Source organism: Myotis nattereri, assembly GCF_964212035.1.
Source record: "Myotis nattereri genome assembly, chromosome: 8".
NCBI lineage: Eukaryota > Metazoa > Chordata > Mammalia > Chiroptera > Vespertilionidae > Myotis > Myotis nattereri.
Genome location: NC_138083.1, coordinates 47,188,236 through 47,200,313, shown reverse-complemented (window position 1 = coordinate 47,200,313; position 12,078 = coordinate 47,188,236).

Sequence of the window (12,078 nt, the reverse complement as noted above, 5' to 3'; positions counted from 1 at the left end):
ACTCCACAAATATTTGTGGGGTCAATGAGTCATAATTTTTATTCTTATAGGCTTCTGTAAGAAATTGATTACAAAAATTAGGAGTACAATATGTCTTAATTGCTTAATAACTCATGCTTACTTAGATTAGTTTACCATAGGCAGGTTTCCTTTCTGATGAGCTGATATCAACTATTTATGGTGAAATTATAATTTGTGTCCAATATCTCTTTATCCAGGAAATTCTGTTTTTATCATTGGCTACTGGAGAAAGTAAATTTCTTTTTAACATTGAGAGAAAGAATTGTAAAATGGAAAGTTTTGTAATTTTGATAGAGCAAGATAAACACTTTGAGTCTCAGTTATCTTTTTCATTAAAATAACAGTAAAAGTAGGATTGATGTGACGATTAAATAGGCCAATGAGAATAAAGGAGTAAGAAGAGCACATAGCACTTAAAAGGCACTTAACAAATATCCCCTTGAGCTCTTCTTACCTCCTCATCATAAACAAATTTTAAATGCACTGAGACAAAATATATTGATGACAGTGAAAATTGCAAACCTCCTAAAATCATGGAGGACCTCAAAAGCAAAGAACACATTTACTTTTATGTTTCCAGTTCATTTACGGAATTAGCTATCCACTATAAATAAAAGTAGTTGAAACTTGAATTAAATCTGTTTCTTTTTGTTCTTTCTCTCTTCTTTCTTTCTTTCTTTCTTCTTTCTTTCTCTTTCTTTCTTTCTTTCTTTCTTTCTTTCTTTCTTTCTTTCTTTCTTTTTCTTTCTTTCTTCTTCCTTCCTTCCTTCCTTCCTTCCTTCCTTCCTTCCTTCCTTCCTTCCTTCCTTCCTTCCTTCCTTCCTTTCTTCCTTTCTTATCTTTTTTCCTTTCTTTCATTAGAGTTTAAGTCTATAATAAATCTGCTTTGGAATAAAATGGGTATATAAAGTATAAAAAATGTTCTATGTAATGATTTAGATCTTAAGCTCTGATAGAAAATAATAATGAGCTTAATAATGTCAGATTAGGAACCTTTAAATCAAAAGGATCACGGAGCAAGACTAGGCAAGATCCCCTCCCCACCCAGACTGCATTGCTTAATTACTGCTTCAATTCTAGGTCAATAATGACTATTAACTGTCACATTCACTTAAGGCTTCTCTGAGAAGATATTAAGAGTTCCCTGACATTGTAGAGCTCTGGATTTCTACCAGGTAATTATACTAGGGCAGGAAGTTTATGTGGAGGATTCCATTATGCAGGCAAATGCATATTTTTTGGTGATTTTTTAATTGAGGTATAATTGACATATACCCTATTACTTCCAGGTATACAATGTAATGATTTGATATTTATATATATTAACATCCATCACCAGTTAGCAATACTTTTTTTCTTGTGATGAGCACTTTTGATATCTATTCTCTTGCCAGATTTACTAAAAGCAGTTTTGTTAGTATAACATCATAAAAATCTATAATTTATACTTTATTCCTCCTAATGAAATCTGGTGGGAAATAATACAGTGAGAAAGACCCTCTTATGATTGCCAAAATGCACCATATTTGGAGATTTATATTTAGATGAATATTTTCCAAAAATGAATTCAATATTTTAGAATATTCTAAATCATTATACTCAAACCTATTTCCAGTGTTTACTAATATGCTAAAGAGGAAAAAAAACACTTTTTCTGGTACAAGTCTATAATATGGTCAATCCCAAGTTATCTGCCTTTGTTTGATAAAAATATGCAATTTTGAACATACAGATTTCAAGCTGGTTAAGTAATTGGAGACATGATATCTATTAAGAAAATACTTTTTTTTTTCAAAATTATTGGGATTATTACAGATGCCCTCACCCCCCCCCCCATAGCTCCCCTCCACCCAGTTCCCACCCAACTCCAGGCCCTCGCCATGCCATCCTATTGTCTGTGTCCATAGGTAATGTATATATGCAAGTAAGATCTTTGTCTATTCTCTTCCTGCACCACCCTACACCCCCTACCCTCTGAGAACCATCAGTCTGTCACATTCCCAAGCCCCTGATTCTATTCTGTTCACCAGTTTGTTCTGTTCATCAGATTTTTTTATTCATTTGATTTTTAGTTTCACTTGTTGATAGATATGTATTTGTTGTCATTTTGTTGTTCATAATGTTTTATCTTTACCTTTTTCTTTCTTTTTTAAAATATATTTTATTAATTTTTTTGTTTTTTACAAAGAGGAAGGGAGAGGGATAGAGAGTTAGAAACATCGATGAGAGAGAAACATCGATCAGCTGCCTCCTGCACACCCCCTACTGGGGATGTGCCCGCAACCAAGGTACATGCCCTTGACCGGAATTGAACCTGGGACCTTTCAGTCTGCAGGCCGACGCTCTATCCACTGAGCAAAACCGGTTATGATTATCTTTACCTTTTTCTTCTTCTTCCTCTTCTTAAAGAATACCCTTCAGCATTTCATATAATACTGGTTTGGTGATGATGAACTTACTCCTTTAGCGTTTTCTTGCTTGTGAAACTCTTTATCTGACTTTCAATTCTAAATGATAGCTTTGATGGGTAGAGTAATCTTGGTTGTAGGTTCTTGCTATTTATCACTTTGAATATTTCTTTCCACTCCCTTCTGGCCTGCGTAGTTTCTGTTGAGAAATCAGCTGACAGTCGTATGGCTACTCCCTTGTAGGTCACTAACTGTTTTTCTCTTGCTGCTTTTAAGGTTCTCTCTTTGTCTTTTGCCCCTGGCATGTTAATTATGATGTTTCTTGGTGTGGCCCTCTTTGGATACCTCTTGTTTGGGGTTCTCTGTGCTTCTTGGACTTGTAAGTGTATTTCTTTCACCAGGTAGGGGAAGCTTTCTGTCATTATTTCTTCAAATAGGTTTTCAATATCTTGCTCTCTCTCTTCTTCTGGTACCCCCATAATTTGGATGAAGTTGTCCCAGAGGCTCCTTACACTATCTTATTTTTGGATTCATTTTTCTTTTTGCTTTTCTGGTTGGGTGTTTTTTTGTTTCCTTGTATTTTAAATCATTGACTTGATTCTTGGGATCCTCTAGTCTACTATTAAATCCCTGTATATTCTTCTTTATTTCAGTCAGTGTATGCTTAATTTCTGACTGGTCCTTTTCCATTTTTTTGGCATTCTCACTAAGATCCTTGAAGGTCTCACTAAGTTCCTTGGAGGTTTCAAGAAGATTCTTGAGTAACCTTATAACTGATTTTGAACTCTAAATCCAGTACTTTGCTTTCTTCCATTTCTTTCATTTGTAACGTGTTTCTTTGTTTCCACATTTTGGCTGCTTCACTGTGTTTGTTTCTATGTATTGGGTAGCTGCTAAGTCTCCTTGAGTTGATAGAATAGTCTTGGGTAGTAGATGTCCTATAGGGCCCAGTGGTTCAGCTTCCCTAATCACCTGAGGTGGACACTCTTGGTGGACCCCTTTGTGGTCTGTGTGCACAGTTTTGTTATAGTTGAGCCTTGATTGCTGTTGGTGTCACTGGGAGGAATTGACCTCCAGGTCAATTGGCTGTGGGGACCAGCTGTGCAGGAGACACCCTTATGGGGCAGGACTTGCTTCAGTAGGGCTTTGGTGCTCACTGAGTCTGCCCCTTGAGTGTATTGCTTATGGATCTGAAGAGTTGTAATCTGAGATGGTCTCACACTGACCACTGGGTACACTGGCTCTTGGGTCTCCAGGGAGGTGCAAAGTCAGCCACTGCTTGGGGCCACCCAGCAGGAGCTACAGAGAGATCTACAGATTCCTCCTCTTTGTATCAGGTTTGGAAGTGCCCAGACTAGGCCCAGCTGTGAAGCAAGGCAGGCTGGGGCTGGGGCTGGCCTTGGGCCTTTTATTGATAGCTTTGGGGCTCCCTGCGGCTTGTTTGACACGTTTTAGGCTGAGAAAGGACAGGCTATTCATATTCAAATTCTGCTGGGCACAGCTTGGGTGGGGTTGTAAATTGGTTGGGGGGGGGGGGCGGTGCCCTCAGGGAATTTCCAGGGCTGAGCAAACAGAAATGCCTTCCAGTCAGCCCTGACCAGGGAGGTCCCAGCACAGCAACAATGACCTCTGTGAGCACCTCTGTCTGGAAGAAAGCTGCCCCCAAGTTCCTGGCCCGGTGCCAGACATTCCAGTTTCTCCCTGTATGTGTCTGGGTCCCCCAGGGCCTCTCCCAGCAATGGAACTCAGAGCAAGCGGGAATTGTATGTTCAGTTCATGGTGCCGGCCTTTTAAGAGAAGAAGCTGGTTCTATAGCAGCCTGTGTGTCACTCAGCCCCAATCCGCACTGGTTTTTACAGTCTGTAGTTCTTATTGCCCACAGGGACTTCTTTCCCAGCTCTGGGACCCTGAGTTGGGGGTCTGGGTTGGGTCTGGGACCCCTTGTTCCTCTGGGCAGCCTCTGCAGAGGTGATCTCCCTCCCAATTAAAAAAGCGGCTCCCCCATTCCACGCCTCCACACCTCCTACCAGTCTCAGTGTGCTTTCTTCTTTACCTCTCTAGTTGCAGTACTTCTACTCAGCCAGCTTTCCCGAAGTTCTAGATGATTGCTGTTGTGTATTTTAGTTGTAATGTTGATGTGGTTGTGGGAGGCAGCAAGTACAGGGGTTTACCTATGTCGCCATCTTGGTTCTTCTACTCTTTTTTTATCCTTCTTTATAGACTGGTAAAGGCTTAGCCTCTTTCTTCACATACTAAGAATTTTAAAAGACTGATTCAAGAAGTTATTAATGCTCAAATATGTCTACAATTCTGTTTATGTGGACATGGAATAAAAGTTCAAATTTGATAGGAAAATAAACATTTGGTTTAGAGGAGATTAATTATATTTTACAATATTTACCAGATAGTTTTTAATACAAAAACATTTCATTTACGAAACTAATACTTCATACTGATAGACTTGAAATAGAAATTCATTTATTTTTCTTTCCAGTTAAAATTTTAGTGTTTTTTAAAATACATTTTATATTCATTTTTTTCTCATAAAAATATTTCATTTTAGGGGAAAAAAAAGGTAGAGTTGGCTGGTTCTTACTCATATACTATAAAAAGTGACTCTATTAACATTTTATTCCTATAATTTTATCTAGATAATCTCCTTGAATGATTTATCTCCCCCATTACGTATAACTGTTTGAACCATATTTCACTGCTGCCTCCTCCTCCTCGCTGCTTCTATTCTGATGTTGGGAAGCCTAGAGCCAATTACACCAAGTTCATGTACTAGTCATGATCTCTCATTGACTAAATGCATAAGTGGAATTTAAAATTCAAAACACAATACCACTTATGTTAGCATCCCCAAAAATGAAATACTTAGGTATAGATATAATATCAAAATGAGAAAAACTACAAAACTGTGATGAACAAAATCAAAGAACTAAACAAATGAAGATATTCCACATTAATGGATGGAAAACTCAATATTGTTAAGGTGTCAGTTCTTCCAAACTTGATCTGCAGATTCAATGCAATCAAAAGCCTACCAAATTATTTTGTGAATATTGACTCTAAAGTTTATAGGGCGAGGCAAAAGAACCAGAAAGACCTACAGAAATTGAAGGAGATAAAGAAAGTTGAAGGACTGACACTACTCAACTTTAAGCCTTACTATAAAGCTAAAGTGATGAAGACAGTGTACTATTAGTAAAAGAATAGACAAATTGATTAATGGAACAGAAAAGAGAGCCAGGTAAAAGACCCTCATAAATTTATTCAACTTATCTTTAACTAAGGAGCAAAGATAATAGAATGGAGCAAAGGTGGTCTCTTAGAACAAATGGTGTTGGAAGAACTTGACATCCACATGCACAAAAATGAATCTAGACATAGGCCTTATCCCTTCACAAAATTAACTCAAATTATATCACAGACCTAAATGTAAAATGTAAAACTATAAAACACCAGAAGATGATAGGAGAAAACCTAGATGATCTTGGGTATGGCAATGACTTTTCAGATACAATACCAAAGTCATGATCCATGATAAACTAGAACTCATTAAAATCAAAAGCAATATCAAGAGAATGAAAAGACAAGCCACAGACCGGGGACAATTTTTTTGCAAAAGATAAACCTGATAAAGGATTGCTATTCAAAATATATGAAAAGTTCTTAAATCTCAACAATAAAACAACTTGATTAAAACAAAACAGGCCAAAGACTTTAATAAATACCACCTCATCAAAGAAGATATACAGATGGCAATTATGCACTTAAAAATATACTCCACGTAATTCCCTGTCATCAGGGAATTGAAAATTAAAACAGCAATGAGATACCATTACACACCTGTTAAAATGGCCAAAATCCAGAACAGTGATAACACCAAATGCTGATAAGAATGTGCAGCAACAGAAACTCTCATTCACTGCTGATGAGAATGTAAAATGGTACAGTTACTTTGGAAGAGAGTTTGACTATTTTTTCAAAACTAAATATATCCTTATCATATGATCCAACCAGTGTGCTCTTTGCTATTTTTCCAAATGAGTTGAAAACTTTGTCCCCACAAAAACCTGCACACAGATGTTTATATCACGTTTATTCATAAGTACCAAAATCTAGAAGCAACTGAGATGTCCTTCAGTAAGTGAGTGGATAAGTAAACTGTGACACATCAAACAAACAAACAAAAAATTATTCAGCACTAAAATGAAATGAGCTGTCAAGTAATGAAAAGACATGGATGAACTTTAAATGCATAGTACTAAGTGAAAGAAGCCTATCTGAAAAATGCATACTATAAAATTGCATCTATATGATATTCTGGAAAAGGCAAAACAATAGAGACCATAAAATTGGTTGCCAAGGGATAGAGGGAAGGGTAACACGAAAAGGCAGAGCACAGAGGATTTTTAGGACAGTGAAATTAGTCTGTATGATACTGAAAGGAGTTTTTAGTGGTCAAATAGGCAGGTTTAGGGAGTCTTAGGAATTAAGGAGTCCAAGCGGGAGAGAGGCATAGTTGGTTGGGAACTTGGAGCTGGCAAAAGGCATTCATTCACAAAGAACAGCAGGCACAGAATAAGGGGAGAGGAAGACACCCATTCACAGAAGATAGGGGGAAAGCCACAGGGAGTAGAGAAACAAAATCGAGAAAGAGGAAACAGATTTTCATAGGGGATAGAGAATTCTACCACTGAAAGGGGGAGAAATAAGGGGGGACCACGTGGAGGTTGAGCTTTGAAGCTGCTATAGTGACCAATCAGAAGGGAGCATCAAAAACAAAGAACTGCAGCCTTTATAAACCTTAGGAAAAAGGGGCTTAGTGGTTCACTCCCTTGGGACCCCTCCCTACGTGGGAGTCTGTGCTTATTTTCCAATAAATTTCCACCTTTTTTCCATGGCTTCATTCTTCAAATCCACCTGGACAAGAACCTGAGAAAGAAATCACCTTTGCATCCTGCCCAGAGGAAAAGCACACGTTTCAGTTTGTTTTCTGCATGTCAATACTATATTGGTAGGTACATGTCATATACATTTGTCTAAATTCATAGAATGTACACAGTGATGAACCCTGATGTAAACTATAGGTTCTGGTTGAAATTGAGGAGACAAAAAAGGTTGGTAGACAGGGATGGGGACCATGCAGGGAGAGGAGTGAATTGGAAAACCTAACTAGGTGGAGTTACAAAGACACCCACACTGGGCAGGGAAGGAAGGCCACGTGTGGGAGACATGAGCTTTAAAATGTATGAATGTTACTAAGCAGGCAGCTTGCAGATAACCAATCACAAGGCAGTGAGGTGTGTAACCAATCCCAAGGATGTTGCTAAGGCAAAATTCTTTGAAAGGACCAATCAGGAGCTACCAAGCACATATACAAAAAAGTGTGTGCACTTCTCTCTCTTCCTGGGAGTTAGGTTAATGGCAGGAGATGAGCTCCTTGTTGCCCACGTGGAGTGGCCGAATGGCATTTAATTAGCTTGGACGCTAAACTACACCTGACTGTAACATGGAAAGGGAGCTCTAGACACTGGCCTGCTCCTGGAACCCCAGCTGCACCTTTTCCAAGAATGGCTTCTTTCAATAAACTTCAGTGCCATTTTTGTCTGCAACTTCATTCTTCAATTTCATGAGAAAACGAACTTGAACTCAAAACTCCCACATGTTGGTCTCAAAATGATGCGACAATATAGGTTTGTTGCTTGTACCAAATGCACTTGTCTTGTAGATGATGATGATGATGGGGGAGGGTGTGTATGTGTGTGGACAAGAGGTATATGGGGAATCTCTAGACCATTCTCTCAATTTTGCTGTCAACCTAAAATTGCTCTAAAAAATGAGTCTATATTTTTTTAATAAAGAAAAAAGAAAAGACCCCTGCATAAAATTTAATCAAACTGAGGGAAATGTTAAGGCTGTTTTGGTTATATCCTTCCCCTATCACTTCATCCTCTTATTCTTTTTATTTTATTACTAGAGACCTGGTGCACGAATTCGTGCACACATGGGGTCCCTTGGCCTGGCTGGTGATTGAAGCCAATTGGGGCCACCTCGACCAGTCCTGATAGGGGCCAATTGGGGCTAGCCGGCCAGGGGGATGGACCGAGAGAGATTGGCTGGTCACGGGAAGTTGGCTGTGGGAGCACACTGACCATTAGGGGGCAGCTCCTGCATTGAGCATCTGCCCCCTGGTGGTCAGTGTGAGTCATAGTTACCAGCTGGTCATCTGGTCATCTGGTCATAATGGTTGCTTAGGCTTTTATATATATAGATTTATTTATTTACTTATTATTACTTATTTTATTTTTTTTTATTTTTTTTAGGGTTATACCTTTATTATTTTCCATAGATTATAAGCTTCCCAATGAGAGCAATTTTGTCTATGATGTTCAGAGCTATAATATATATTCCTGGCACACAAAATTTAGTTTATTTTAAATAAAAAAATAAATTAATAATAAGATCAGTGTATCATGAAAGAATAATGAGTTGAGGTTATATGAAATGTATACTGAAGGTATTTAAAATTAATTAACCATTTTGAGAATAATAAAATTAACAAAGTTATTTTCTGTTACATTCCCACCATCTGTATTTACAATGAAACCCATGAGCTGACAAAAGTATTTCAAAATAAGCTGCCCTTATACTTCAATATCTCCAAATCTCAATTACAGCTTCTCAAAAGGTGGTGATAATACCAGCCTTTGACCAAATCCGTAGGGAAGGATGAGAAAGAGGAAAACGACTTTCATGGCCAAGGGCTCTTAGAAATCAGGGCCTGAGGCTAAAGCTTCAGTGTGAATGCTTTGTTGTGCAGAGCCCTCCCAGAGAGGCAGAAGAGCAATCTGTGATAAGCTGATTGCTCAGTCTCACTAGCTGTCTTCACTGGGACTCTATAAAACCATTGCATCACTGAACCGCATCTGCAGTGGGAGAAGGAGAATTTATCACCCAGTGTTGCATGGCAGGACCTGAGGCCCTGTTGGTACCTGAGGGACATGCCTGTGAGCCAGCTGAGGGGCCAGCCCCTGCCCTAGTAACCTGTGGCTTTCTCTAGCAGCTGCAGTGGAGCAAATGTACGGAAACAGTAGAAACTCTTTCAAGGGAATCCCCAGTCCCAAATCAAGGGAATTTCACAGATTATAAACTTGATATAGTCACCCTGCGGGCCACTCAGACCAATTTTCACCACCTACTAATGCCTAGGTCTTTCCAGGAATCAAAAATGATTATTTTTCTGAAGTGGAGTGTGAGGGTGGGGGTAGAATCCCTCCAAGTGCTAGCTTGCTGCCGTCTCCTAACCAGAACTGGGAAGCGCTGCAGGCTGGTCCTGGGGCTGCCACCGATAACCAGCTTGTCCCTCTACTACCAACAAACTCCGTTTCTTTCACCAGGACAGCAGTTCAGCTGGTCTGGTTTGCTTATCTGGTCGTGCGATTAAAATCTTAATCCCTGAAGGGTCTGAGTCCTCAGTTGTTGTACCGTTGGGGCATGGTGGCTGAAATTAGGCATTTTACAGCTACCACAGGGCAGGGAAGCACCAACATACACCCCACTGAATGCATTTGGTCCCAGGCACACTCCTCTCTACTCCTGCTGCAGCATCCCTGGAAGCCGATGAAGATCAGAGTCCATTACAGCTGTTGGCTTTGTTACTCAGTCACTTGCCTCCTGGTACTTGGGCAAAAGGAAACTTAAGTGATCTGATAACAGTCATAGCTCTCAGGTCAATGGAATCTGATAGCTTTCTCCTCCTGGAAACTGGGATTTCTACTTGGCAGAGATTAATACTGTGGACTGGGAAGCATAAATCCCATAATTGAATCCTAATGTGGTGATGAGAGGGGGCCGTATCTACTTTTACCCATTAGTTCCTGTACCTGTATGCTGTATATATTGCACTTTCTAGTACTTTATATCAGTAATTAGATCAGTGAACATACCTCACTATGGAGAGTAGTGTCCCAAATTGACAAGCTATTTTCTCTGAGTTGGCATTTTTAGCTGAGTTTTCAGATTGGCTATGTGTAGCACATGATAATGAGGAGAGAGAAGGAAGCTAGGTAGACTGGAATGGGTCCATGGGGGAAAGGGGAAGGGGAGGAAGTAGAACCTGAAATCAACTGGGGGAGTTACTAAAACAACCCAGGTGAGGGGTTGGGGGTGGAGAAAGGTGGGAGATATAAGCTTTATAATGTATGGGTGTTGTTAAGACAAGCAGCTTGCAGATAACCAATCACAAGGCAGTAAGGCATATAAACCAATCCCAAGGATGTTGCTAAGGTGGAATTCTTTGAAAGGACCAATCAGGAGCTAGCAAGGCTGTATCTATCCCCTAGATTAAAAAGTGCCCTCTTCCTCTCTCTCCCCTGCACGCTGGATTCTTGATTTTCTTATGGGCAGAGATGTGCTCCCCTGTGCCCTTGTGGTTTATGTCCATGTGGGCCTCCACACATGGACTAATAGATTTTAATTATCTTGGATGCTGAACTACTCCCTATTGTAACATGGAACAGAAGCTCTGGGCACTGGCCTACTTATTACTCTATGGGAGCCATAGCTGCACCTTTTCCAGGACTGGCTTCTCTCAATAAACTTTGCTTCCACTAACCATTTTTTGTCCCTGGAATCCATTCTTCAGTTTTGAGAGACAATGAACTTGGCCTCAATACCCAACGTTTTTGGTTTCAGTAAGACTAGTAAATCTCATTGTCATCTGCCAAAAAAGGAATTTCTTGGTCTGAGGTGTTAGTGTGGAATATTAAGTGCACAGAAATGATATTTTGTGAACAGAAAAGCACATCTCTATCCAGAGCAAGTATTAATTCTATTAATAAAACATTGTTGCCTCCTCCAAGGGACAAGGGGTTAGGACTGGAGGGCAATACAGTCCTTAAGGGCCATTTGTAAGCTTCCCCCCACAGGAGAACAAAAGACCAGGAAAAACTCATTGGACACCAGGAGTCAGACCATACAAGGAACTGAAACTGTCCTGCAGATACCTGATCACATACTTTCATTCCATCTGCATTCCAAACCCACTGACTTAGCCCCCAAACCCACTGTTGACAAAAGTTTCCCACCAGTGACAGCATATAAGGATGAAACTCCAGCTCCTGGGTGTTGCCATCATGGATCCAATGTCCCCTTGGCTTGGTGCTATGCAGCCCTTCCCTTTGGCTATCCTATTCCCCTACCCCTACCTTAAATAAATTCAATTTTTCTTAAGTCACCATGTGAGATGACTATTTAGCCTGTCTGCATGCACCACCATGCTAACCTTTCAGGATTTAATGTGCTGGTAACTGAATTTCCACCAGAGATGGCTGATGGTCTCCTGTAGAAATGGTGCTATATTGAGAAATCAGCTTTGTTCTCTGCTCCTGTTGTCAATGTAGGAAACATTCAAACCTGTGAAGAATTTTTGTGAGTTTATTTGAGCCAAATTGCAGACAAATGCTTGGAAGCAGAATCTCAATGGTTAAGATAATACTCAGGAGAATGGCAGTTCTGCACCTCGTTTTATACAATACGAGAAGCCCGGTGCATGAAATTTGTGCACTGGAGGTGGGGGGTCCCCTCAGCCCGGCCTGCGCCCTCTTGTAGTCTGGGAGCCCTTGGGGGATGTCCGACTGAT